At 44.5% G+C, this 26,417-nt stretch overlaps 1 protein-coding gene across 16 annotated transcripts in view; it reads right to left on the bottom strand.

The window, feature by feature from the left end:
• ADGRB1 (adhesion G protein-coupled receptor B1) overlaps positions 1–26,417 on the bottom strand; it is a 283,024-nt gene that overhangs the window by 245,532 nt on the left and 11,075 nt on the right. The window contains exon 1 of one of the 16 annotated variants that reach the window (XM_085572624.1): positions 16,122–17,126. The exons of the other annotated variants lie outside the window; for them this stretch is intronic. The gene's annotated coding sequence lies outside the window, so the exon portion shown is untranslated. Of the gene's footprint in view, positions 1–16,121; positions 17,127–26,417 lie in introns of those variants that run through there. 16 annotated transcript variants of the gene reach the window in all.

Genomic DNA, 26,417 nt, shown 5'->3' with positions numbered 1-26,417 from the left:
TCTCTTGCCTAGCCTGAATTTGGGGACTTTCAGAAACTGCTGAGTGCAGCTCCCTGCTTTTCTCCACACAGATGGTAGATCATCCTGTTCCCTCCTGGCTTTGAAATGGTTTTGTGGAGTGAGGCCTCGGGGGTCCTCTTGTTCTCTGTGCTGCCCAGCAGCAAGGAGAACAAAACATCTTTAAAACATCTTTATTTGGTACATGTTTGGTTAGGAAATCTCATCAGCTAGAAATAGTCCCAGGTTTAATTCAGCAAAATTGCTCGAGCAACCCCATAATAGAGATCACAGATTCACAGAATGGTTTGGGTTGGAAAAAACCTTAAAGCTCATCCAGTTCCAAACCCCCTGCCATGAGCAGGGACACCTTCCACTAGAGCAGGTTGCTCCAAGCTCCATCCAGCCTGAACACGATGGAAATAAGGACGTGAGATCCCATTCTCCAGGCTCATGCATTTTGAAAGTCAGCCCATGCAGCCATAAGACAGAAGTTGACTTCTGCAGACTCTCAGGGTGTTCATGAGATCTGAGATTGCCCTTTTACTGCCTCCTGAGAGTCACAAAACCCTTTTTTGACTCCAATATAAACCTGTACAGCTCTTTCATAACAGCACATTTGCCTCTGGGTATTACCTTGTCTCGACACAATCCATTTTTAAACACCAAAGCTGCCAGTTGGCGCAGGGTTGAATTGTGTGTCTGGAAACCAAATGGTTCTTTGAAAATTGACAAAATTGTATTTACAAGAGCAGTCACTCCATCAGCACCCTCAAATTAATTTTTCAGACGTGATCTTTTTGATGAACTGCTTTTCTTTCCTCACTTTCTGGCACAGAGGTCACCTCTGAACTCTGTTTCATCATAGTTCATTTATAGCCACCTTAAAAGTATTTGTTAGGACAACTTATCTGTTGATTTCACAGTGCTTTCTTTCCTCCACTAAAACTTCACCCATCCCACTGGAAGGCACTGACCACCACTTGGTTGTTTGGATGCCTCTCTTGAAAGCAGAGTTTTGCAGGTGCAGCTTCTCTTTTCAAATTTGACATAAGCAGCAAATCACATTTGATCTTTGAGGACCATTTTGATTTTTTGGGGAAAAAATTGGTTTTTATTATACATCGGTATTCTTTGGTTCTGAGGTACCACATGGCAGTCTAAGCTCTTTAACAGAGATGAAGAGAGAATCTCATGTGGATTTTGTCAATGTCGTGTGTATGCAGTGGTGGCAGGTGTGATTTATGGGACCAAGACACTCTTGTCACCAGGTCCATTGACTTCCTGCACAAGGACATGACAGACAAACACACCCAAACACCTGGAACTGTTGATTCTTGGATGCTATCCATGGCCAAACTCGTATTTTCTAGATCTAGCCCACTGGGCACAAAGTGGTGACCCTGGGATGAAAATCTTTACAAAATCCCACACAGATATCACAGGGGGGCAGAAGTGGAAGGTGGAATCAAACTAGTTTTGATGTGTTCTTTCCAGCTTCATAAACATGTGAAGGAGCCTGGTTTTCCAAAACACTTCTCAATTTCATGTCTGAGGTCTATGTATAATAGAGACAGGATTGTGCACTGTTGGTATAGCAGCAGGTAGAATAAAGGGAAAAAGAGTGAAGGCAAATAAAAACAGTGATAAAACTTTTGTAAGTCCATGGGACCATCACTTCTATTTATCTGCATAATCCAGTTGTTCTTGCATGGAGCTGAATGACTTGAAGCTGAGCTGAAGCTGAGCTGAAGCTGTCTTTCAAAGTTCCATCTCAGACTTACACATCTTGAGCAATGGAAAATCTATCACTTCCCTTAGGAAGATGCTGTAGCAGTTAATTAATTTTTTGCTGTTAAAAATGTTTGCCGTGGTTCTGATTTGAATTTGTCTACGTTGCTCCAATGAGGGATTTTGTCAAGACTGTTAGGCGCTCCTGGTACTTGCACTCCACCTTCATAAGATCTTCAAACACTTGATAAATATTAGAGAAACCTCACAACAACCCTATGAGACACAAAAATGTAATTACCTTAGCACATTCCATGGATGAGAACTAAAGGAGAGAGGAATTGAAATTCTACTCAGGCAAAGCTGAGAGGTCAATCAAGTGGGATTCCCAGGAATAAAAGCTGCCACCTCCATTCCCTGCTCCATGGCACTGTCTCCTACATCCTTGCTTGAGGGACAGTCACAGTTACGTGTCCTTCACAACTCAAAGACAATCCCAAAGAGAGGGATCTCTGCAGTGCTGATCAGCTCCAGGAAGAACTGAGACCACCAGGAGCAGGCAGGTTAGATCTCCCTTTTCCCTGTTCCAGGAATCTTGCACTGATCCACACAGGATCTCTTTATGTTGTGAAGTTTGATACCAGGAGATACTTAATGGAGAGTCCAGCAAAGACAGCAGGAAATACAGAAGTTATTGTAAAAATACTGGTGATTTTCAAGATATCTGACTCAGGTTTGGAATTCCCTCAAGCCCCTTAAAAATCCCTCATCCCTATTCCATGTTAACCCCTCACTCAGTCAGTGGCTGGCACTTTTTGTCTCCACAAGCATTTTCTCCACTTAGCCTCCAATGTCACCCACTCTCCTCAAATGGGATTATGTGACATGGTTGGCTTGATGACCTAGGAGCTCCCTTCCAGCTTTATGTTTTAGTAGAATATTAATGACTCTGCTAATTCAGAGCTGTCTGACCTCCACTCTGCACAGCCACATGCAAGATGATCTCTCTCTCATTATAGATGTCATGCTCTCAAATAACCTGTTCATGCAAAATGCATGCACAGTTTTCTCCTTCTCCCTGCAATACAGAGATTTCTCTCTACCCAAAAAAAAAAAAAAAAAAAAAAAAAAAAAAAAAAAAAGGCAGGCATTGCTCTGATTATCTTTTCTGTAAAACATTTTGGAGGTTATTTCCTTATTATTCCAAAACCAAGGATATAACTATGAAATAAACAGAGTTCTTGGTGTGAAATAATTGGACCTAAAATCTGGAAAGAATCTAATGGGATTCATTTATCTCATATACCCCCCACCTCCCAACTAATGCAAGCAAGGTCTCGATGAGTTTTCAGGGAAGGAAAGAGGCTGCTTCTGTTCCTGCAGATAAGGATGGCTCTGCTTGCCTTCAAGAATGCACTTCCCTGTCTGTCACCTTGGAAGCTCAATCAATTCAGGCAATTTCAGGTACCTCGGTGCCCCACATGCAGCAGAAACATCAGGAAATCACCTGGAGGTCTCCTTCCAGCACTCAAAAAGGGTGGAAGAAGGTGAAAAGTGGAGCACACCATATTCATGGTGCAGTGCCAGCTCTGAGGAGCAGTGCAGGTACACCAAGGGCTTTTCTTCAGCTCAGAGGAGTTTGGAACAGACCTCCAAACTCTCTGCCCCTTGTTAGAGGTCACAGGGTGATCTAAGAGTCAAAATGATGGGCCAAAGTCATAACCTGTGCTGTGCAGGCATGGGAAAGCTCTTCACTTTACCTCAAGATCTCGTAGGAAATTGCAATCACAAAATTGTTGTATGAAATTACTAATAATAGCGATAATTACAATGGGTTTTTTAAATACTCGTCAGCGGATTTTAAGAATGTAAATTTTATGCCTTACAGATTCAGGCCTTTAGCCAAAGTTAGCCCAAAAAAGAGATGGCAGGGGAATAGGAATTAAAGATATGGGTGAGTGTGGAAGGGAAAAAAACCTACCACCTCTACCACACAGCAACATCAGATTGATTCATATTTCAGAATGGGCTGGAAGTTAGATTTTGTCTGACCAAGGACAACAACTATTTGCAGAGATATAACAGACTGTAAATCTTGTGTCAGAGCCTGGACAATGGGCAATTTCTTCCCTGGAGCAGTGTTTTGCTGGCACTGGACTCCTGCTCATGCTAAAGTTCCCACTTGCAGGTAAAATAAGACCCTCATTTCCTTGCAACTTTATATCTGAAGCTTGGGAAAGATTTCCTCCTACCAGGCTGGCCATCTGTTATCTTTCCTTAGTCTCTTCAGACTTCTAAAGATATCAGTAATTTTCCTCCCTGTCTGTCAATTTTATAGAAATGATACTGCCTTTGCATTTGTCTCCTGAACTATTTCTATTACAGTATTGTACTTCCTTTGTTGCATTTCATGATTAATATTCTCATTAAAATCTCTCTTACAGGCAGCTTTGTGGCATATTCTGATTTTCTGGAGCTCAGTACTTAAACATCTCTAGTTCCAAGTTCATGTCTAGTCAGCATCTGCTGCTTGCCAACAGTCTAAAACCAGTAAAGTCTTGTACAAACCCAGAAATTTTGCAGATCACTGGGATATCTCAAAGGAAACCCAACTGGGAAGCCACATGTTCTTGCAGATATTATTTTACAATGTGTATAAATCCTCATCCCATTGCAGGATGCAAGTCTTTTCTAAAGAGAATAGAGACAGACTTTTAAAAAATGTAATCAGAATATTAAAAAAGCATCAGAATTAAAAAAAAAAAAAACAAACAAAGAAAAATTTTAGAAATTTAGTCCCTGTTTGCTCAGAATGCTGGAAGCTTGAGTTCCTCCTGTGCCCAGGGAGTTGGAACAACATTGGGAAGGATCTGCAGGGACCAATTGACTGATAGAGATGAATGATTTGGTTAAGTGAAAGGATTTCCTAATTTCTTTCCAACCATGATCCAAGGGCAAAAGCCACTGAAGAACAACAACCCCTCTTAGTGAAAGACCTGCTGATTGACAGGGGAGCATTGAGCACAATATTTTGTTGTAGTGAAATATTTGGCGTGTCCCGCAGTGATCAATGCCAGAACTTTGGAGGGAGCAATGGCAATGGACTGTAATTAGCTGTGATAACTCCTTACAATAACAACCATATTCTGGTTTGAATTATTCATGACCCACTGTGTTATTTATGACAATTGCAGCCTTTCTCTTCCTCTGGTAATGTGCAGTGGTTACGTTTTGGGTATTTCTCTCTTTTTCTTTACTTTTCTTTTTTTTTTTTTTTTTTTTTGCCAGACACAATGTTCGAATTCCTCAACAGGGGAATAAATAAATAAATAAGATCAGAAACAGATATAAAAAGAAAATTTTCAGCAAGAATCAAGTGTTCATTCTCAGTAGGGGATGAGGAGGGAGCAACAGGCTGTGAATTTCTGTGCTCTTCATCAATTCCATATCTTTCTGACAAAGAAGGGTATGGACTGCCTAATTGGAAGCAAGGAAGGATTGTTTCTTTGGGAAGAGCCAGGCTCCTCAGCTTTCTCAGCACGATTTCTCACCGAGCAGGTGGAGGGATTCAGCTTTCCCCCAAGGTTCCCCAGTGAAGCACCTGAGGAAGCACTTGGTCAATGTCCTGCGTCTGACTGATGTCTCTACTCCCAGAAAATTGACCCAACGGCCAGGATTTCTCTGTTTTTATCTTGAGAGATGCATTGTTTAGTTAAGTTCCAGCTAGAAAAAGAGATGAGGGAGGTATTACGCATTAAAAATTAATTTACATTGGCAGCCCAAGTTAATGAAGTTCTCTATTCACAGAGCAGGCACTTAAGGGCTGCTGCTTCGGTTTCATGTTGCTCCACCTCCCATCCTTGTCCTTAGGAGAAAATTTCCTTAGGAGAAAATTTCCTGGGAGAAGAGGGGGTCTTCGCCTTACTGCAGGGAGTTCTACTTGTGGTTTGGCTATAAAAGGATCAGTTCTCCAGGAATGAAGGCTCTAAACCAGAAAATCAGAGAAATATTTTCACTTTTTTGTAAAATTAGGAGGTTATAATGAAAGCAAAGCAGATTGCAACCTGATCTGAAGCAGATTGATGTTCACAGTAAAGATCGTTTCTCCTATTCCATGGCAATCATTATCTTAGAATTATTTCAGCCCTGGAAGTGTCCAAGGCCAGTTTGGATGGGGTTTGGAGCAACCTGGGATGGTGGAAGGTGTCCAGGGCAGAGGGGCTGGAACAGGATGAGCTTCAAGGTCCCTTCCTACCCAAACTGTTCCAGGATTCTGTAGGAACCTTTAAATGTCATTTAGTCTAACACCCGAATTTAGGGAATTTCTCAGGATCTTAGATCAAGAATTACTGATATTTAATTCACCAGACAGTCCTTCAGCAATAAAAACTTCCTATCAACAAAATCCAACTTTCATCAAGACCTAGAACATCTATTTCTCAGGTTTTTCTGTATCCAGGTTTTACAAACCACTGGCTCTTTGCAGCAGCTTCCACACAGAGCTGTTCTGAACTAAAATGTTTATTTCCAAGATGTGAAGCAATCCCCACTTTGCACTATCAGGTTGGAAATACTACTTCTCACCACATCCTCCCTGAAGAAAAAACTGCTACATATCTCCCAAAAGGGAATGAGAGTAATCTAACAGTCATATGAATTAATTAATTACTAGATAACTTGTTAAGAGGCTGATGAAGGAGCTGTTATCTCAGCTACAGATACATGGCATGAAGGTCTATGTTGTAAAAAAGCTCACTGTGCTCACTCTTTACTAATTATTATTTACCCAGAGCAGAGGAAGGGCACTGGTAACACTGATCACAGAATCAAAGAATGGTTTGGGCTGGAAGGTTCCTTTGAAATCATCTTGTTCCAACCTCCTGCCATGGGCAGGCACACCTCCCACTGTCCCAGGTTGCTCCAGTTTCCATCCAGTCTGGCTTTGGACACTTCCAGGGATGGGGCAGTCCAGCTTCTCTGGGCAGCCTGTGCCAGGGCCTCACCACCCTCACTTTCAGAATTTCTTCCAAATATCCAGTCTAAACCCACTCTCTTTTGAAGCAATTCCCCCTTGTCCTGTGACCAAAAGCCCCTGTCAATGGCCTCTCTCCATCTTTCCTCTTGGCTCTGTTCAGGCACTGGAAAGCCACAATTAGGTCACCCCACACCTTCTCCAGGCTGAACGATCCCAGTTCTCCCAGCCTTTCCTCACAGCAGAGCTGCTCCATCCCTCTGATCATCCTGGTGCCTCCTCTGGACTCCTCCAGCAGCTCCATGTCCTTCCTGTGCTGCCGCCAGGGCTGGGGGCAGCTCTGCAGGTGGGGTCTCACCTGAGCAGGGCAGAGGGGAAGAATTCCCCCCTCACCTGCTGCCCACACTGTGGGAACAGTCCAGGATACCTTTGGCTATTTGGAATATTTCTGGCTGGTTCATGCTCAGCCTCCTATCCTCATCACCCCCAATTCCATCTCTGATACCCCAAGGGCATTGCTGGGTGTTGGATTTCTGGACACTTTAAAGTCAAACAACTCCACGAAATATTTGGCACTGAAAGAGCTTTTACAAAACTTGGCTTTGAGGCCTGCCAGCTCCAGGGTGATCTTTGTGTGCCCTAGAGACTTGAGAGAGGTGGGACGCCGTGTTCCACCAACAAAGACTCCACCTTGGGTTTATGATGCATTTCAAAAGCACCCTCCTGGCTGCATAAGCTGTCCTGAGACTTTCCCCCTACAGTGGGAAAATAAACACCCCTCAAGGGACCTGTGGGAATCCAGGGCTTCCCTCTGGCTGCCCTGGCTGCCCTGGGACCCTGGCAGGGGTCAGGAACCCCCCTGGACAGAGCCCCAGAGACACTGTCTGTGATCTCTGCCCATGGAAAAGAGTTTTCAACCTTACAGGATGAATTACAAGCTCTGAGTGTTTGATATAAGTAATAATTAAGTGTGGCATGGGTGCAAAAGTAAAATTTTAGGATTCTAGATTAGGGGTTCAAAGGGGACAAGATGGAGGAAATTGGGTGTGCCTTGTCCTTTTTCTCCTTCTTCATGCCCTCCATGTTTCACTGTGGTGTTGGCATTTTTCTGTTGGTTCAGGCTGGGGACACACTGTCCAACGCAGGTGACAGATATTGGCACGTTCTTGTAAATCCAGCCCAGGGAGTTTCTGGTATTTAATGTTTGTCACATCCCACTGAGGGCAGAGCCCCACACGCTGCCCTGCAGGACAGAGCTGGGCAGGGCAGCAGAACATGTCAGAGATAAACAGAATAAACAACCTTGGAACCAGCACACACCAATTATGGCTTCTGCTTTGGCTGCGGGGCTGAAAGACAGAGACTTTCTACAATCTCAGAATCATCAATACCTCAGATTCCGACAGGGACCCTTCCAGGTTTCCCTGACATTTAAAAGCAGTGGCTTGCCACTTGAGATGAGACAAAGAGGTGAAATTCTGTGGGAGAAGGAGGGTGAGGAAGTCACAGGGCCGTGCCTTTAGGAGGGCTCCCTGTTCTCAGCCGTGCAGAGGATGTGAGAATCGCTGCTGAGCGGTCTGCTGAGCTGACTGTGCAGCTTTCACCCTGCTGCTGCCTCTCCCCACCGGCAGCAACTGGGGCAGAGGACACATTCAATAGCTACTGAATATAATTAAGTCTAATTGCAAAGTTAATTGTTGAGGAGAAGGGAGTGGGGGGGGGAGGAAAACAAACAGCGTGAAGCTAAGTGAGGATATCAGAGCTCAGCAGTCTGATACCCTCAAGATAGAGCTGAAATTCAGCTTCCTTGCCCCATATTCTCTGCATCCTCCTCTGTGTGTGCCTACCACTCCTTGCTTCCCTGAATGAACACCAGCAAGTGCCAAACCTGTCTCTCCACAAGAAGGGATCAGCTCTATTAGCAATTAAAGCACCAAACAGCTCTGCAGAATTCACTTGAAAACTTGTTCAGACTCAAGGAGAATCAGGGCATCTTGGTACTAGGAGGATGTTTTTTGTCTGCATCACAAGCCTGGCTGTCCGTGGTTATATTCCCAGATGATATCCATGGCTGGAGGTTCATTGACTAGGACAGAGCCATTCTGCTGCTACAGCTGCTGAGTTATCCCTCAAATGCTGCTTCATTCAGAAATCAAGCTTCAAGTCTTCCCAAACCTGACCTACTCTGACAACTCAAGGCCTCCAGCCTGAAGGAAAGTCCCTGGGGATATTTTAAATGTGGAGTGTGCTTGGAGACATAAGAAGGAATGAAAAAATTTGTTTGCTCTCACTGCTGATGGGCTCAGGGAAGGGATATCCATCCTTCAGGGCTTAAATTCAGCATGGAACTTTTGGAGATTGGGGTGAGATGTGCTGCCTATCCACAAAGGGACCAATTGTGGCCACTGGCAGAGGTGGGATGCCAGCCCACCTGGTCTTTGCAGGGGTCCAGCTTGGGACTGGCGACCCCAAGGACTATGGTGCACCCAGCTCACTGGTTTTGGCAGTAAACAGGACCTGGAAGCACTTTCCAGCACTGAAAGAGGAGTGTCAGGCAGGGAATGCTGGGAATAAAAGGGTTTGTGATATGGCAGCACAAACATCCCCAGACAGCCACTCTTCTGTGATGCAACATTAAATATCAATTTTCAACTGCAGTGAATTTCTTGTTTGTTCAGGGGAATTTCTTCTCCACCCCATGTTCCATGCAATTTTGGTGTTTCCCAATGCAAAGAGCCAAAAGGAGAGAAAGAGAAAAGGGACATCAGTTGTCTCTTTTGCAAAAAATAAAAACCAGAAAGATGAGAAATGAAGTCTCAGCCCCCTAAAATATGCACACCAGTCAGATTCCTCCTGTGCTTGAGTCACACAGTCTGCCAACATCTCACCTGTGCTGGGTGATGCCAGGTAGACTTGAACATGTCTGTGGGCACAGGTGGGGTGCTGAGAGTTGATGCAGTGACCTGTGACAAAGAGCTGGGCTTCACAGCACCACCAAAACCTCTTCTGGGTCCAAACCCCAAATCCTCCCAGGGGGCTCTTCTCATGGAACAACAGCAACAGCCCCCAGAATGTCAGTCACCTCCAAAGATATTTTTTGACTACAGATCTGTCACTGAGTTCAAAGACCACAGGAGAAGTGCAGAGAAAGCTCTTCCATCAAGGCCAAGCAAATCAAAACCTTTTTTTCCTTCCCATGTACAAGCAAGAGTCACAAGATTGTTAAACCAACAACAAAGATGCCAGGGGTTTGCGCTGAGAAACGTGGAAACAGGCCAGGTGATTTTGTGGAGGAAGAGGGTTCTTTGATTCCCAGCAACTGTTACTTTTTCTGTTGTTTTAATGTAATCAGCAGGGAAGCAGGGTGAGAGGGATGAAGGAGATCCAGCTGTTGCCATGGCAGCCTCTAGCTGGCCATCTCCCACATCCCTTGGGTTGCTCGGTGCTGTTTTCCTCCAGTGCCAGCTCCTGGTTTCAGACCAGAGGAGTTTTCCTCCTGGGGGTGGCAGGGAGGGAGTGGTGAGCAAAGTAGTGCAGAGAAGGGATCAGAAATCTTGAGAAGAGGTGGCCTGGGAGAAGGAAGAATTACAAGAGAGTGGTGAGGACAGCACCAAGAGTGAAGGTGAATGCAGTAATGGATGGAAGGGAAGAGTTTAAAGGTAGAAATGACATTTTCTTGGTGGAGACCCCAGGCAGACATCTAGAAACTAATCTAATTTGGACTGACTGGAACTTCCCCAGCCACAAGAGCCCCTTAAAAAAAAATACTCCACTCCTTTCCCTCTAAACCCATCTCTTGGCTTCTGCCACAAATAGCAGCAGTGCTCTCTGAGTTCAGGCTCCAAGTTTAGTCTCTGTCACGTTCAAGATCTTAATGCAGCCCAGACGTTAAAAATTCATGTTCTGGCAGTTCCCATTTTCACAAGGGCCTGTTGGAGCTAATGATGTTGCCTCTGCAAGCACTTCATAAGTTAATCATACACTTTCCCTTCTCACTTGCCTGAAGATGGGAGCAGGGAAGTTATGCTCACAAAGTTTCAGCATTTGTGGCTCTTGTTTGAGACAATTTTTCATTCTTCTGCAGGATTTAACCAATTTCTTGCTGAACTCTCCAGGCAGGAAATGTGAGGAACTCATGGGGACGTTTTTGGGATCAAGTGACAAAGACTTCCCAAGGAATTTTCTGTTTTTCTTAGTACTAAAAGGGAAAATACATTCCAAGGTTAAAATTCATGGCCTTCTCTATAGTTGACATTATGCAGCTATGGAGGATCCACTGAGCGTTTGCTCCATGCACCACAGGAACCCTCCTCTTGCTGCTTTAATGTGGTGCATTGGGGTTTAGTAGCTTGTGGGGGTTTTCTTTGAAGAAAACCTGTTTTTTAATGGTTCCTGTGGGAACTTTGTTCATGTTTTGGTGTCTCTGGTTCTCCACTATAGAGATGGGCAGGAGTCTGTGTATCCTGTTCTCAGGCTTCAGCTGAGATCAAGGTGCATATCAGATAATCTAGTCAGGTATCACAGCTTCTTCACAGACATGACAGGGCAGAGATTTGTTGTTCTTTCCTCAAGTAACAAGAAAAGGAGATGTTAACTCCTCTTTCCCTCCCCAGTTCGAGTTACAGATGGAGCTTCCAGTCCTTGCTCCTCTTTCCCTTCTCCTCCTCTACCTTGGGTTGCTGCTTTCCACCAAACTTTATCCATGACATTTTCTAGGATAATTTTTTTTCACCAAAGCTACAGATCTTGCTGCACTGGGATCCTTTTATATCCCCTCTCTGACTCCTGACTCATTTTACTCCTCCTGAGCATCACTCAGGTACTTCTCCTTTAGTCAAAAGTGTATTGCCCTCTGCAGTAATTAGCACCACCAATTATCCCAATCCCCCTAAACCCTTCTGATGTCACTGATGTTCTGTTTCAGCCTCCTCAAACTGAAGGCAATCCACTGATTGTTCCTTCTTGTCTTCCTGGGATTGTTATCACAGATCTTTTGTCTTCACCATCACCAAAGGCCACTGATGAGGGGAATCACAGGGAAAAGCCCAGATCAGAGCAAAAGCCAGAAGGAACGGGCCAGAGGGTCTTTTAAATCGATGGCCACATGCAGTAATTGCATAAATCTAGAACTATACCAACCTGGGGATACGTGGTGTGATTTCAGAGGCAGAAATAAACATTATCAGTGATGAACATGGATAGAGATGCTACTGTGAGAGGTTTCTTGTGATGGATTTTCAGGAATGAAACACTCCTAAACATAACAAGGAAGTCTTTTTCTCCACACAAAATTGCTGAAAGCACTGGCATTTGAAAAAGGAGAGACAGTTTGGGTTCCCCAAACTGAGCAGGAAGTGTAACCTAAGGTCAACACTGAATTTATGATAAAGTAACTGAGTAGTATTAAAAAAAAACATAATAAAAAGGACTTTAATTGCATTTATCATTCACATGTTGGGCAGGAAGTGCCACAACAAAAGGTCATTGCAGAAGGGGATTTATCTCAGGAGGGAAAAACTCTCCTGACTTGAGTGCAGAGCATCCCAGTGACCCCCAGCCAAGGACCACAGGGCACTGTCTGTCCTGGCAGCATCAGGAATTCCATCCTTCTGTGACGTTTGTCCTCTTCTTGCCCTTTGGAGGCAGGTGCACTCCCAGCTCCCCTGGGATGGTTACGTCCTCTGATGTGCCCGAGCAGGTCAAGATCTGTAATTTTCCATTCCTGCAGCTGATCGAATGTCAGCGTTCTGCCAACCTTCAACTCTGATCCCCTTGGCACCACTGGCACCTGAAAAATCTTTTGCCCTCAATCCCTGCTTGGAATTTACAGGAGGGGCTCAAACCTTGAGAGAGTTGTGGCAAAAAGGGAACTATCAAACCTCTTGTTTGTGTCACCTATTGTTCTCCATTCAGTCTGGCATCTTTTTCCATTCTTCACCCAGAACATCTCTTTGTTGCAAGTATTCAATACGAAATCAGTACAAAAAATACTGGTTTAAGGTTTTGAAGGATCATCAGCACCCTTCAAAATGCACATAAAATGCTGTGGCATCATTGTTGTTGCTAGTAATGAAGGAATAGGACTATTTTTGGGCTAAGAATGATTTGTTGTTTAGATAAACATCAGTTTCTGAGGCTGTGAGATTCTAAAGGACTAAGCTGTCAGTCACAGTTTAAGAGTTGTCACAAGTTTCTTTGTTATAAGGCAATATATAACTTTCTAACTTAATAGACAGTTGTCACAGGGTTTATTTGGGTTTTTTTACCTATTATTTTTACTTACTTCTGCTGCACTGTGGATACTTTTGTCTACTAGGCTTCTGTCTCACTTGTACACATATGCTTCTATTATAACTTCTAAACTCTTAGCTACCCTATACAACCACACCCTTAAGTTATAAACTCTTCACCATCTTATCAATAGTTTTTCACTTACTTAAGGCATATTCTTACTACTATAAAAACATAAGTTTATGGTTTTTCTGCTTAATGTCTGTGTATTGTATTTTTGCATCAATCCAAGCTCTTTCTAAGGCTGCAGATCAAGCTCTGTCAGCATCTGTGGAAATTTCTGGTTTTCCAATTCCCATATTGTGGCACAACAGATTTGGAGCTGCTTTCTGAGCTCAGGATATAAATCAACATAAAAGGGGTCCCTCCTCCAGAAAGAATGAGATGATGTGGGATGTCCTCAAGAAAAAAAGGTGGATTGAGGAATGCCTGCTGGTTTGACAAAGTCAGTGACACAAACTTCACGGTTTCTGTATTGGGAAAGTCCTTGGTGGGTTTATTTATTTTGGCTGGAGGGTTTTCAAGGCATCCACAGGCTTAGCAGAGTTTTGGGGAGGACCTGTGACCAAACATTTGCCGTGGCTTTACTGGGGTGCCTGCTGAGCGTAAGGGGAGCCACATCCAGCCAGAGCTGGGCAAGAGACAATCAGTTTTTAGTCACTGTCCTTTGGAAGGGACCGTCCAGGGAGGTGGGGCAGTCACCATCCCTGGAGGTGCTCAGGGAAAGCCTGGACGTGGCACTCGGTGCCGTGGTCTGGTTGGTGTGGTGGGTTTGGGTCATGGGTTGGACTCGATGATCTCAAGAGGTTTTTTCCCAACCTAAATTGATCCTGTGGTTCTCCATGGAGTTACAGGCTCCCAAGAGAGGTTTGTTAGTTCACTTTCACATGCCAGGTGGGCAAAACTTGGTCTATACTTCCCCTCCAGAAGTACCTGGACACTTAAACCAACATTGACAGCAACTCGGGGATATGGGGACTGCAGCTGTGGCTTTTAGCTCTTTTTGGCCACCTGTAGGTGAAAGCAGAAGTGCAAATGGACAATAATAAGTTGTTATAAATTCCCCAGTCACCTTTTCTCATCAGGCTTTCAGCCAGACACCAGCACTCTTCATAAAGAAAGACAAAGAGATTTTAGAGCTGACCTTGAGTTACCCTTCCAGACAGCTTGGGTTCATGGAAAGTCTTGCTTTAGAAAGAGTAAGTGGATCAAAATCTGGCTTTGAGTTCCCTGGCTCAGCTTTGATGCTAAAAACACCTTTTGCAATTGTGGGAGTTGTAAGTATTGGATCAGGAACACATTATCCTCTGATGAAAGATGAGGTAATTAATATCCATTTGGACTTTTTTCCCTGACCACAGATGTTTTATGTGTAAATCTTGTGATTTTATTTGTATGGAGAGTGGAAACCTCTATTTAGAAGAGCAGGGAAGTGATGCTTCCTTATCATCAAAGTGGACGAGACCAAAATCTATCAAAGTTTTAAATCTTTTTTTTAAATGTTATTTATTTTTAACCCAGCAGACAAATTCTAAGTGTCACAAATGCACAACTAACAAGAAAAGAAACCCACAGCTTCGACCTTTCTGGTTGATACTCCAGAAAAATTAGCAGGGCAGTTACTTAAGATGGATAGAAGGAAAATCTTTCATGGGAGAAAAGAGCCAGTGGGACTCACTCACACAGGTCATGGGAGGGAAAGGTACAAAGTCATTCTTCACACTCTGATTGGCCATTAATGACAAATAGTAATTAGCAATGTAAGTAACCTTCCAGCAGAGCTTTTAATCCTCACACATTCAGGGATGGCACTAAGGCTGTTTAGTCTGAAAGCAGCAGGTTTTCAATCTTTGTGATTGAGGTAAATAGAAAAGCCACTGTAGGGAAAGAGAATTTCCTTTTCCAGGTAAGGAAAAGATCAAAAGTGCAGTAAACTGCAACTGCTGTTGAGATGCAGCAGCTCTGCATCCTTTATTTTAATAGTTTAAAAAAATCAGTATTTTTCTTTTAATATCCCATTTTCAGAATTTGATTCTCATGCAACCTTTAACATGCTTTGTAAATCTTCCAATTCCTTATTATCCAAGATATTCTCCTCTTACCACCATCTGATATTTTTTTCTTAGCAAACTCCTTCTACAGATGGAGAATCTCCAGATTTCATAAATCTGGTGGACCCGGGTTGGAGGGAGAGGGAGGAGCAGGCAACAGAAGCTGTAAGAGTAATTTACTGCCTCTTATTTTCCCCTTCATAGAGAGCTTCTCCAGGCCCTGGGACATTGTGAAAAAATGCCTTATTTATTACCAACTTTTCAGCACTCTTTGTTCTGATCACCTACTCATAAAAGGAACAGAATTAAATGTATGTATATGTAAATAGGTGGAGAAATAAGTGCACACCCCAATCTGAAAGAAGACTTTAAAAATCCCAAAATCTGTATCTGGAAGTGATATTATATAACTAACGTATCTTATTTTTTAAAAATCTTGGAAAACTTCCTGTACTTGTTATATGTGGACTGGTTTGAACCACTTTATGAGTGAAATGATCGTGATTCACAATCTATATTTTATCAAATATAATTTGGTATAGAATTCAAGTGAAGGGATCATTAATATATGACAGGCAAAGAGAGTTTGGCAAAAATCACTGGCTAAAAATTAGTTCTGAGATAACGTGTTCTGAATGAAAAAATGGTTCACAAAATTTAAAGATCTTTTAGTAATGGATTTAGGGATATGAAGGGAGGGAGGGAAGGGAGGGAAGGGAAGGAGGGAGGAAGGGAAGGAGGGAGGGAGGGAGGGAGGGAGGGAGGGAGGGAGGGAGGAAGGAAGGAAGGAAGGAAGGAAGGAAGGAAGGAAGGAAGGAAGGAAGGAAGGAAGGAAGGAAGGAAGGAAGGAAGGAAGGAAGGAAGGAAGGAAGGAAGGAAGGAAGGAAGGAAGGAAGGAAGGAGGAGATTAAACTAACTGGGGTTTTGTTTTTATTAACAACAATTAAAATGTATTGTTAATACTATTAAATCGTGTGTATGTTATTAATTGTTACAACTACCCCTATCAGCTCCTTTTTCTCAATTTAGAAAACAAACACATTGAAAATACTTGAATTTTCTCTCTGAAACAAACTCACGTTCATGCCTCTTGTTTCCCAGTTTCAGCAACAGCAGAGCTCAGGGGTTAAGGAGCTGTCACAGCCTGAGTAACAATTTGCAGCCTTGGATTCCAAGTGGTTGCCTAGCAGTAAAAGACTCCTTCCACACCACTCCCAGTTGGAGGTGTTCCCTATTCCATATATATAGTTAGCTATAGAGACCATATTTAGGGATAAATACAAGATTTATTAATAGGAGCTCCCTGTCAAAATCAGAGTATTGAGTAGAACTGGAAAAAGCCAAATCTCTGCAGAAGCAGTGGAGCATCACACAGAGACACTGGCTCAGCACGGGAAATCAGTGTTGGATGAGAGCAAGAGATGCAAAAATCAACTACCATGAAGTACTTTTCTCAAGGCATATTTTGGGATTATTCCTGCAGCTTGAGAGAAACACTGGGATGGTACTAAATCTATGTAATTCCTCATAAAAAATCCTGGATGTGTTTTGGCTTTTTAAAGAATATATATATTTAATGACAGAAGAGACATTGATGTTCATTCAGTTTGCCCTCAGGCAGAACGAGGCCACTGACTCTCATTTGAGAATTCCTGTGTTAATTAACCCAAAGTTCAGCACAACCCCCCCCCAGTTATACTTGGCTTGTCTTTTCCCCATGAGTCTTTCAGCAGTGGTGTCCAACATCACAACAATGGCTTGGATGCTGTTTTCTCCCTTTAAAAAAAGCAGAACTGATGAGCTGTGCAGAAGGAAAACTTGTATTTATCCACAGGACAGAGTCTCCTGACCCACCCCATGATTTTGCAAAGGCATCAACCACCCCTTAACCCCCTCCTCATGGACAATCCATGGCTATTAATGATCTTCCCTTTCTGCTCCACAGATCACAGGCAGAAGCCATCTGGCTTTTCCTCGGACCAGTGGAACAGGCTTTCCATAAACTTCAGGCTCTTTTCCCCTATTTAGGTCAGGAGTTAATATCCCCTATCACAAGCAAGGGGTCATGTCCTGCTGTTTAAAGCCAGCCCACTCCAAGAGGGCTGGCAGGATGAGCTGCCCCTCTCATCCAGGGAAAGCTGGGCTGAAAGGAGACCTGTGCCTGAGCACAGCAGAGCGAACAACACCACAATATGCTGCCAAATACTCACAGTGCATCTTGAGTGAGCTTTGCACAGAGGCCTTTTTTGGTCTAAAACACAAGAGATAAAGAAATAGTCCTAATCCCCCCTCTTTTTTCTTTCTTTTTTTTTTTTTTTTGGCAGAAAATGCTACACTGTCCCAGTCTATCAGGCTTGGCTCGCTGAAAATGAAGAGGTCAGAAGGAGCTGCCCTAATCTGCAATAAGTCTGGCCTCACCATGCTGTCTGGAGAGATTCTCTCCCTGCAGGAGTCAAGTCCAACTTGGATAATGAGTAAAATGAGCTTCAGCATCTCAAGAATCCTAAAAACCTCCTGCTCAGATCACATGGGTCGACCTGGCCCTCTCTCCATGACTGCCAGGCCCCAGCAGCTTTGGGGAGCAGTGGTGCAGAGGTGACCAGAGGAGCTGTGTTTTTCTCCTTCCCACTCCACCAGGAGAATGGCATCCACCCCACGTATCTCAGGATATCAGCACCGTGGACGAACCACAGCTCCCAGCTGGATTTGTCCCTCTCTCCCCTTTTCACTGCTACCTGCATTGAAAACAAAAACTGAGCCATGACCTCTGCAGCTGGCACAGCCCTGCCAGCTGGCAAATCCTTCTGGGACAGGAGTAATGCCCCGTCCTCAGGCATGGGACAGCACCTTTTCCTCTCCCCAAACACCCACTGCTTCCTACAAGGAGGAGAGCTGTCCCCAGCAGCACAAGGGAGGCAGGGGACAGGGATGAGCAGTGTCAATCACTCCTCTCAACATACAAACCTTCACCTTGCTGCTGCCCAAAAACCCTGCCAGGGGGTTACACCAACCTCCTCCTTCCTCTGGCCCTGCTCCCTCGTGGCCCAGCAAAGCAAACAAGGCAAAGGGCTCTGTTGTTTCAGACCCCTGAGCAAAGAGAAGGGCGACAAAGCCGCCCATCCTCCCCGCCTCGCATGTGACGAGCCACAGAAGAGCAGCGCTGCTGCCAAGCCTGGGGACTAAAGGCCAAAGAGAGAGGAGATAGAGGAGCACAAGGGGCTGCTTGTGTGGGTTTTGTTTGGGGAGTTATTTGAAATTCAGCAGCGACTGGGGTTGGAGAACAGAGTCCACTCAGAGCCTCTCTCTTCCCATTCATCCCCATCCCGGCGAAGGAGGGAGGGGGGGATGCAGGCTGAGGAGCAGGGAAAACAAGCAGGCTCCTCATGAGAATTCCTGCCTGGAAGAGGCAGCCTGTGCCCACGGGGAGGCATTAGAACCTCGACTTTATTGGGGCAGGACAAAGCCCTGATGCCAACAGCAGCCTGGTGTCCAAGGAATCACTCTCTCCTAGCTTTTGGCAAAGCTTTGCCACCTCCTCTGTGAAGGTCACGTCTTTTTATTTTTATTTTTTTCCCTCTGCCTTAGTTTTCCCAGGTGTGACATGAAAATAACACTGTCACATTTGGGTAATGAGGACATTCCTAAGCTGAAAGCTGAAAAAGAGTAAAGTGATTTCAGCAGAGCAGAAAAAAAAAACAACAGAAGATAAAGACAGAGATTGGGTAAAAACAAATAACATGCTGTGAAAAAGACAATGTATCAATCCAGGACACAGTGAGGGGGAATATTGCCAGGTTTCCAGATATTAGGAAGACACTATCTTTGACCATGTCTAAAATATTGTATCCATTTTTGTGCTCGACTTCGAGAAACGTGAATTCACAGTGAGAGAGGGCTGCAAAGAAGGATCACTAAAATGACCACACTTGCCACAAGATAATGGTGCACTTGGCTTGGTGCAAAAGGAAAACGAAGAGAAAATTAAAATTTAATAATTAAAACTCTGAGACTGAAGCACCAGAAGAATTTAAAACATTTTAAACTGAAAGACAGTTATACTGTGAGAATAGACAGGATTGATTTGGCAAAAAAATATACCTCGGTTGAGATTTTAGCCACCAGAAAAGTTATTTTCCAGGAGAGTCAATCTTGTATGATTAAGAAAGAAATCTCCCTGCTAATGCTGAGGTGAATTTGATTAGGAAGGCCTTTGGGAAGTGATTTCCAGTTCTGTCTTTCTGTATTTAATGCAGAAAGGTGGAAACGTCACCCCTCTTCAGCTCCCTCCTGTAGAGCTGACACAAGAGGGGCTTTGCTTTGTTGTGGTTCTCCACCCCTGAGGTGCCTCCTCTGTTTCCTCTCAGGTGTTTGGTGACTCATCAGCAGCCAAGAGAAAGTTTCCTGCTCTAACCTTACATCAAAGTCTCTGGTGGCCCAAGGACTCAGTGACAGCCTGGACAGCCTGCAGTCTGACTGATGACTTCTTCCCTTTCTCTGCTCATTTTTAATTTAAGGTCCTCCACCTCTAATGCCTAATCCTCAAGGATACAGCGATTTTAGGACTCCAGGGCAAATTCCAAGGAGCAACCTCCTCCTGATAAGATATAAAATGATGTTAAAAGCTGGGATTCTTTTAAACTACTCTGTCCAAGCCCAGCAGACCTTCTCATTGAAGAATGATCTTTAAAGTTCTTCCCCACCCAAACCATTCTGTGATTCCCCTCTTCCCTGTCTGAGCTTTCTCCTCCTCCTTTGAGCCACAATCTCCTGCTAAAACCTCTGGGGGGTGTTGAACACCACAGAAATGAGGACAGAAAACTCTTCCCTTCCTGCCTGAATTTCCTCTCAATGTCAAGGTGAACATACCCAGGAGAGATGGAAGAGACATCCTGAACCATCTCCTGCTCCTTTCAATGTGGCAGAAATCTTTTCAAACGGGCAAATCTGAACCAAATGGTAAATGATCACTCTGAGTACAGTGACCCCTGTACTGACCTTTTCCTGGTTTTATTATCCCATGGAGTCTCTCCCTCTCAATCCCACCTTCACATTCCTCCTGCAGTCATTACTTTCCCCATCACAGCTACCAGGAGCATATTTGGAATCACAGAATCACTGAGGTTAGAAAAGATCATCAAGCCTAAGCATTAACCCACTTATTTACAGCAGAGGCACAAGGCTCTTTGGGACTTTTCTCCCCACAGGTGTGACTCAGCCTCTATCCCATGCTTAAATCTCACCTCCAAGTCCAAAGACGGTGCAGTTGTGTTGTCTAATTTTGGACAAATTTAAGGAAAAAAAAAAAAACAAAACAGATTTTCAATCTTCACATGCACAATGAACCCAAGATACATGATTTTTCAGCCAGGATGCTGATAAATGTGGCTCCAGCACCAGAGACACCTTCACCCCCTGTGAACTGCTGCTTTCAGTTTCTGAGATGCTGCTGTTCCAGAGACAGAGCACCTTGGAGACCGAAAGAAAAGATGCAGAGGCAAATCCTTCACTCCCCATGGAGACTGTATTCAGCCCTTATTACTGTTTGGTAATCTCCTGCTCCTTTCTGACATATCTCTGCCCTCAGATTCTCATTCCACCACTCTCATAGTACCTGGCATTCAGATCAAAATTTTTCGAGTTCTGCGATTATGAAAGACAGATGATATTAAAAAACAAGCAAAGCAATACTTAAAATAAAACCTGGGTGTGATTTTTGAATCACTAGAGAGCCTGACCATGGTCCACAATCAAGACTAAAAAATAAAAACAAAATAAAACAAAGCAACTCAAGATTTGTCAAGCTCAAGTTTTATAATTTCCAAATTTTTTTCTTTTGTCTTTGTTTCATTACTCAGTGAGCAAAGATGAGCCCACAGATCTCTCCATTCAGGCCCATGAAACACTCAGGGAAGATTGTTCTATTGCCATTTAAACCCAGCCTGGCTTTCAGGAAGGAGCCTCAGGAGGAGCAGCAGTGTGACCCTGCTCAAGGAATGAGGGGTCTCTCTTCACCCCTGGCATCCCAACCAAGTGGTGCTTGTCCCTCACCACTACCAGCTATTTTGGTCCAAGTGTCCCTTGCCACCTTGTTCACTTTGCTGGGTGTCCTGTGTTACCTTATTCTCATTGCAACAAATGAAAGAAATTAAAATATATACAAGCAAACAAAAAACAACCACCAAAAAAAACCCCACAATTAAAAAAATCCATTCATTAATATAAATGGAGGCTGAAAATATGGATATTTCACTGAAGTCCTGAAGCAAATAACATCTTCTCAGGAGAGCACTGTTGTGGACACAGGCACATGTGTTTTATTTATAGCTCGAGTTTTACTGCAGTCTCTCAATCAAGCATGGCCAGGGCTGTGTGTAGGCAAATGTGGCTCATTTCTCCCCAGCTCAGCTTTAAAGGGCAGTTAACAGCTTGTCCGGGGGGTTTGGTAGGGATTTTATGAGCACAACTTAATCACAGAGATAGAAAAATGTTGCCACAGGAGTGCAGCTGCAAGAGAGGGAGGCAGATCCCCGCCTTGCTGCCCTCCCAGAGAGTGATCTAGGGATGCTCCAATTCCTGTCAGAGCCCTGACTCGAGGCTCAAATCTCTCTCTAAGTGCTCCATTCATCACCTCTTGGAAGCTTCTAAATCAAGGGAAGGCACCTCTCTGACAGCTTTACCCAACTCCTGCCACAAGTCACAGCATCCACGGAGCTGTTGTGGGATGGACACAGCAGCCCTGGCCAAAGGAGTTCATAACAATTCCCAACAATCACAACTCCTGCTGCTGCCTTTCCTTGTCTGCCCCTCTCTGATGTTCACTGCTCTGCAAAGAGAGCACTGAACTTACTTGAGGTGTGATACAGGTGCCAAAGTGCCAAAGTGTGGGTACAGAATACAAGTGCTGCAAGTAAACATCAGGGGGTAAATTTCGGCTAATTCCTCTTGGTGTCACCCCATTCCCTCTCTTCCCTCCTGAAAACTCCCTTAAAACTGTCTGAAGACTTCCCTGGATTAAAAAAAAAGTAATGATTCTTCACTGTGACATCCTCTGAACATTACGTCCCTTGCCTAAAATTTGCTATTGAATTTAAGGGATATGCCTGCATCATATGGCCATGGCAGGACCCACACGAAGACACCATCACCAGGTCACCTACTAACCCCTTGCACCTCACCCTGGCTCTGAGCTGCATTTTCCCCTGCAGTCTGCAGCTCTGTCCTCCTGTCCTGCATTGTGGCAGGCTGGCAGAGATGGTGTTCCTTCCCAAACACCCAGGAATAGATCTGGGCCGGTTCCATTCCCTATAAACTTGCACTTTGCAGTCCCAGATGTCATCCCTGACGTTTAGATCCACCTCAGTCTATCTGCTGGCTTAAAGCAAAGGGGAGGGCAATCAGAATCTGCCTGACACAGCAAATCTAGGGAGGAGAAAAGGGGGAATCAATTTTTATAATACGTGTTTGGCACTATATAATGGATATAACTCTAAATGTAAGCCATAAAGTTGGAGAGGATTATAAATTAAATCCATTCTGTCCCTTTTAACTAAAAAGTGACCTTACCATAGAATTAAATGTGGTTTTTACCCAGTGATCTATGGAGCTGTAAAAGTGCATCGTGGCAGGGGGATGTTACAGCACAGAGAGGAGCCCCCAGACGGAATCTCTACCCAGTTCAGCCCATGAGCTGCTGCTTGATTCAAAATGAGCACAGGGCAGCAAAAGCTGAGGATTTCACCCCTCTCCCTGCCAGAAGGTGACTCATGTCCCTGTTGGGAACAGTCCCTGGCCATGTTTTCCTCTGAACTGGGACCAGTCTTGGAATGAGAGAATGCTGCCTGAGATGTTTTAAACATTTCTAAAAATTAAACAGCCTGCACAAAAACAGGCCAGTTTTTGGATCTGTGTCCTGTCCCTGTTTAGTTTACCAAGCCCCAGATATGGCACAAGATGGGGAGAGGATTAGAAAGTGCCCTGGGGTTCATCTAAATGCCCCAGTGGTGGTGAAAAGGGGGATGAAAAGTCTTTGATTGCTCATGTAGTGACTACATCCCCCTGCTCTAATAATCATACAGGAGAATCTGAAATACAAAAGACTTGACATTGTAATCCAGCCCAGAGGACACAATTTAGGATGTTCCTGAATGCTTTTGAATGGCCAGAAATTATCAGGTTTTGTCTCACAAGCAAATATGGTTTTGAAGCCACTGCTGGGTTACAGGTTGGTATTTGTGGATAAAAGCTCTCTGAGCCTGTGGGAGACTCGGTGCCCCCTGCACATAACACAGGACTGAAGGCTGTTCCACTTCCAATCACTACAGCAGTGAGGAAAATCACTTCCCCCATGAAACAGATGCTCGGGGAAGTCAGTGGTGTGTTACCTCATTTCTGCTGAGAAGTGGTGCAAAGGAGGAGCCAAGAGCCTGCCCAGACACTGAAAGTCACTGAAACTTGGACAAAAAAAGTGCTGCCAAGCCTGGCTGTCTCTTCCTGTGTGCACTGGACTGGTGTCACCCTGCAAGCCATGAGCGTTAATCAAAGATTTAGATTAGGTTTAGTTTGGATATTAGAATTTTTGTTTTTCATGATAAAGGTTGTAAAATAGTGAAATGGACTGCACAGGCAGATGGTGGGGTTGTCATCCCTGGGAGTGCTCAGAAATGTGTAGGTATGGATGATGGTGAATGTGGTGATGGTGATGTTGGGCTGGTATTTGGACTTGATGATCTTGAAGGTCTTTTTGAATTTTAACAATTATGTGTTTCTATGAAACAGCAAGATTGGATTCAGGAAAGCAGCCCAGATGGTCAAGGTTATTTTGGAGACTCATCTGAGGTGCAACTCCACTGTGCTGGACTGCAATGCCAGTGGCTTCCTTCTCATTTTAGCCTTTCTTTTTCTCCTGGCCACTCATTATTTATCAGCATTATTTCAGCCAGCAATGGCATTTTTGCCTGCAATTGAGCTGTTGGGCAGCACAGGGACAGAACCCAGTCTCAGGAACCATCTGATGAACTGTTCCAGGAGCTGGACTCAGTGCTCCTTGTGGGTCCCTTTCAGCTCAGGATATTCCATGATTCTGTGTGGAATCCATCCCCACCATGGATTTGCTACCCAGGAAACACCAAGCAGTACTCAGGGGTTGGAATGGGGCAGGGATTATTGCTAATAATCCTTAGGATCAGGAATAAATCACAGATGGGGAGACAGAGAGAGTTTTGTTCGGTGGCAGCAAGTTGCACCAGGTCACTGAATCAAAGAACAAGCCCTGGCATGTATTGTTAATTAACATTTGATGTGATATTTCATTGATTGTAGATCACACACATGAGAGATGCAGAAAGAGCAATGTACTTGAAGGATTAACCAGAAGGGAAAGAAACTCTGAGAAACTCTGAAATCCACTTCCACTCCTGAATTAAGAAGGAAAGATGTCTCAAGAAATCTGATTTTACAGAGCACAACCATGCTCCACATCAGTCAGAGCCTCTATCAGCCACCATAGTGCCAACAACAGCATCGTGTGTGCACTGGTCTCCTTGCCATCCTCTCACCTTGAATATTTACCAGTGTTAGAGATTTTATTTTTAAAGACGAAGAACAGTTACTATAGCTAATAGTTCACTGCAGATTCTATGAGATAGAAGGAAACAGCCATTAATCACCAGATGGTGCCCTCCACCTCCCAGATCTGCCCATCACACCAATGCAAAAATGCCAGGCTTTGTGTTGTTGCACACTTCAAAGCTATTTATGGTTAATATTCGGCAAAATCCAAATACTGCAGACATCCAGGACCTGCTGTGGACCAAATCAAGAACATCTGGAGGACAAGAGTCACCAGCAGGAGTCCTGATGTCCAAATAAATAAATAATTTTTCCTGAGGGAAAGGGTGCAAAAAAAGCCAGTTCAGACAGCTCTCCAGGAAATTCAGAGAGGAAAAGGGCTGAGCTGGAGATGAAGCACAATCCCAAGACCTCCAGATGTTGACCTCAGCTCTGCCAGAGTTTCACTTTCCACCTAATTGAAGCCACAGGCCAAGCAGCTGCCTCTGTGCTCAGGAGTTCTACTCTGGCCAGCCTCATATTCAGTGTTGTGCAACACACAGTGATCAAGTGATGTAAATCGAAAAAGGCTCATCAGGAAAAGTGCAGAGGCACAAGATAGTGTTGGTCAATAATTTGGGAAGAAAAAAAGCATAATAATTTTAAATGATTCAGTCCTTTGATGAGCCAGGGAACAGCCAATCAAGTCACCACAAAAATGGAGAAAATCAGGGTTCAAGAAGAGCTCCAGCTGCCAGTGCTTGATGAGGGTGACTGGACAGAATAATTACACCAACAAAGTCACCTTCCAGACTGGGAGCTAATCTGCAGGGCTTAAACCCTCTCTGAAATGCTCCTTCTCTGAGTGTCTAAGGAGCTGCAGCCATCAGGGCAGCACCTCCAGAGCAGGACGGGCTCCTGAGTGGAAGGGTTGGCTGGGCAGCACCATGAATCCCCCACCCCAGTTCTGACCCCTGCGCTGGGGTGATTGATTCCTTCCCCCCAGCTCCAAATACCTTCCACAGGGAGATTACACTGCCTGCTCTGTAATCAACAGCAACTTCAAAAGGGCTCAGCGCTAAAGGAAAACCCCCGAGGGACGGCGTGAAGTGGGAAACAAACACAGCGTTTGGGTTGTAATTTGAGGTAGGAAACTGGGGTTTTAATAACCGCCTCTCCACGGCCTGCTGGGCACCTTGTGGCTCATAAATTGAATTTATGAGAACAGGAGGTTGCAGGGAGGGTTTGGAGCCCACGTGAAAGGCGCCGTGCCTGGTGCGGCTCATCCGCGGTGCTCGTGGCTTCCCTGGCAGCGCTGACCCGCTCCAGGATTGGGAAGAGCCATGTCCTATTTACATCCAACCACTCTTCTGGCCAAGGGAAGGGAGTTGAGAAAAACCAGTGCTTTGTTTGTCCCACATTCCCCTCGCCAGGCAAAATGGAAAGAAGTGTGGTGAGATCTTCTACAAACACATTTAAGGCCTACACGAGGCAGGGAAGAGAAAGGTGCTTCAGTTCTCTCAACCTTTTAAAATGAGCTCCAATCCAACAAAGACACAAAAAGCTGTTAGGAATCACAGCTGGCTTCACCAATCATCTTCCCCAGCCCTTTTCCCCATATTGTACCTGATGCTGTTGGCAGCCAGGTGATATTCCATTCCAGGATGGTCTTAGAGGTCCTTTGGGGAAGATCATTGCTCCTAATCACAAGTCAAAAGCCAAACCAGGCAAGGGAGGGACCCACCAGCCATCAGCACCACAGAACAAGGAAGGAGATGCTGCAGCCCGTGGTGGAGTATCCCCCCTTTCCATATCCTGGAAAACTCCAC

The sequence above is a fragment of the Lonchura striata genome, chromosome 2 (genome assembly GCF_050655825.1).
Source record: "Lonchura striata isolate lonStrDom1 chromosome 2, ASM5065582v1, whole genome shotgun sequence".
NCBI lineage: Eukaryota > Metazoa > Chordata > Aves > Passeriformes > Estrildidae > Lonchura > Lonchura striata.
Note: the sequence above shows the minus strand (reverse complement) of the source record. Positions and strands in the feature narration are given on the sequence as shown.